Genomic DNA, 3,382 nt, shown 5'->3' on the forward strand with positions numbered 1-3,382 from the left:
TTTCTTGCATCAAATGCTTCTACTAATGCTAATGCTAATGCTAAAGTTGCGCACTAACTTCAGGATTGGGCGGCCATTCACTGACTAAAGATCTCGGGAGAGAAAACAAAATTTATAATGCTCAAGGAAACACTTCAACTATGTAGACCACCGGTTATCAAAATTGACAACACCTCCATAAGATTATATCCAGAAATCAAGCATTTAGGGATAGTCTTAGATATGAAGCTTAATTTCCATCCTCACTTGAAATATATGTCAGAGAAAATAAAAAAAAAAGTACTCAGCCATAATCATCTGTATAAGCCGTGCAGATTGGGGCCTTAAGCGCCAGGCTCTGGCCCTCATTTATAAAACTATATTTGTCCTAATAGTTTGCTATGGAGCCTCAGTATGGTGTACTAGGGTGTACTCAGTATGGTCCCTCGACCGAAATCGCCGTAAACTGGATTCCATACAGCATTCTATGTTCCTTGCTGTAACTAGAGCGTGCCTTACAGTTAGCAGCCCAGCTCTACAGGTGCTAGCTGCATATATACCCCCTACACCTAGAGGTAATAAGAAGAGGATTGTATCAGTGGTTGAAGAATAATATTCCCACCGAAACAGCAAGCATGACTCTTAGCCTTGATAACAACTCTAAACAGGAAAGGAAGAGAATCACTGAAATTATGTACAGGACCTGGCAAGAGACTTGAGACACCACCAATAAAGGACTAATAACCAAAAAGTTCATTTCCTCTGTGAACCTGATCAATCCAAAGCCTCCTCCCTGGTACTCGCCAAGCCTCCTCCCTGGTACTCGCCAAGCCTCCATACTACATTTTTATTGACAGGCCACGGACCCTTTAAAGGGAAGCTAACATCCCTAGACATAGAAGATGATCCATGTGTCACTGCGGGGCTGAAGAAACGTGGGATCACATAATGTACGACTGCCATGAATATGATACGTTCCGGCTAAGGCTTGCCACTAAAATCCAAGATAATCCCCGGCATGGTGAGCACCTGATTATAATGGATGAGCAGCGCTACGCCATCTTTACTGGGTGCACCCAAACACTACATATTGAAGATCAAAATTAAGAAACTTCTTGGATATGACACACTTTTCAGAGAAGAAAAAAAAAAAAAAAAAAAAGACTCCTTCCTTGGTTCCTCCCAGGAGTGACTGAACCAGCAGCACAGCTCAGCTGCTGCCATTAGGCCTTTCTAGCCACGCTCCCTTGCGTGGTCCTTTGCCTCCATTCGCTGCCCCTTTTTCCCCATGGGCCTCCTCCACTGACTTGGGGGTCATATTCTCTATGTACCCCGTATCTCTTGTCTTTTGCCCCCGGTCTTCAATCTTCCTTCCCTTCTTTAACTTACAACTAGCGTGCGAATCATCTGTAAATTGCTTGAGCCCTACACCCAAAACTTAATAACATCACATTGCACTAGCAGGACCTGCCAGAGTAAATAAATATAATACTGGTGCACTTGGTGTGTCTCCGCGTGGCGGAGTGGGGCAAAGTCGGGTCGTTAGGGGGCCAGCGGCTAAATGACCAGAGGAACAACGGTACACGATACTACACATATATGTACAAAATCCATATACCTTTAAACCTATGGCATTGACAGTGTTCTGTTTCACATCCACAATGTATACTACGCGGAGATGGGGAAAACCCCTGGTGCCGTTTGACACTAAACACACTCTACACTCTCTACAAACTCTCTCTAACGTCCCATCAATATATATGATGCGCTTTTCGGTGACGTCACTCCTGTGGGATGTGGGATGTGGGATTATTGCTCATGAATATACTGCAATTTGAGCTAAAGCAAAAAGCGAAGGAGATACACGCGGTCAACTGTTATATACCCTAAATACCATAAGAATCTGCCCTGTCCGAAATAGTTAATGTTTTTGGAGCAGCTTCAGGCTTTATACAAAGTAGAATCAAAAACAACCCGTGTGGAGGTGCTGCAACAATAAAATTTCGGGATCGAAATAAATAAATTCCTGCAGGTTGCTTCCTGGTTATTTTCGTTTGATTTATTTATTTTATCACACTAATGTTTGTTTATAATACATACGCCTTGTGCAAAGCCATGGATTTGATAACGGGTATTTGGTGTATACGGAAAGATTCTTCAGAAATCATTAATAAAAATTTTACCATCCATTTTTCGTTTAAGATTAATTGTGATTCCTGGTGATATACACTGGTGTTCAAAGAAAGTACATCATCCATTAAAATTGTAATTGTCGTCCGAATAACGTAAGTATATGGCAATATTTTTTACAGATTGCATCAGATAAGATTAACACACGTAAGTGATTACGTAATATTGCATCAGCTGTTACTTTCAGCTATACAGGGTGTCTCAAAAATACACGGTATAACTTCAGGAATGAGTTCCTCATATGTAGACATTAAAAATATTTTATTTCAGCATAGTTCCGGAAATGCTTGGTTCCCGAGTTATTAACCGGAATGTCTTATCTCTCGCAGGTACTGACAGAATCTGGTGGTTTTCCATTCTGACCCTGTACTCAAATCAGGAGCAAGCGGATATGCACTTTATGTACGGTTTGGCGGACGGCAATGCTCAGAAGGCTCGTCCTTTGTACCACGAAAGGTTCCCAGAACGAAAATGTCCAGACAGGAAAACGTTAGAAGGTATTCATCGCCGCCTTTGTGAACATGGGACCTTTGCACCATGTGCTGCCGACAGAGGACGACAAAGATCTACGACTCCTGAAGTAAAGGAGGAGATTTTGGATGTTTTGCGTGCCACTCCTAGAATCAGCACGCAGAAATACATGAGACGTCGATGTGAGGCCTGTATTCAGGCAGAAGGTGGACATTTTGAACAATTCCTATAAGGTGATGTGAACAGTTAAGTGTCATAGACAGACCTTCAAAACTCGGAAACCAAGAATTTCCGGAACTATGTTGATATAAAATATTTTTATTGTCTACATATGACGAACTCATTCCTGAAGTTATGCCGCGTATTTTTGAGACACCCTGTAAAAGGACGCTCTGTAAGAGCTGCAGTCATTCCTTGATTGTGTCAGGATGGCGAGTTACGTGCAGTTGACGCCACGAAGAAAGAGTGCTCTTGTTGCTTTACGTGAGGGTGGATGTTCTTCCAGTTATATTGCTTATAGAGTATCTTGTAATCACTCTTCAGTGAGTAGATTCCTTTACAAACTCAAGAATACTGGTTCTGCTTATTGGAAAAAAGGAACCGGGCGCAAACGAGTCTCTACGTCAAAAGAGGACCGTGTTGTGAAGCGCTTATGCCATAAAAACCGTAAAGCTTCTTCGTCTGAGCTGAAAAGAGCATGGGAAGAACATACAGGAGTGGTAGCAAGTGCAGTAACAGCAGT

The sequence above is a fragment of the Mastigoproctus giganteus genome, chromosome 2 (genome assembly GCF_048544385.1).
Source record: "Mastigoproctus giganteus isolate SK-2022 chromosome 2, ASM4854438v1, whole genome shotgun sequence".
NCBI lineage: Eukaryota > Metazoa > Arthropoda > Arachnida > Uropygi > Thelyphonidae > Mastigoproctus > Mastigoproctus giganteus.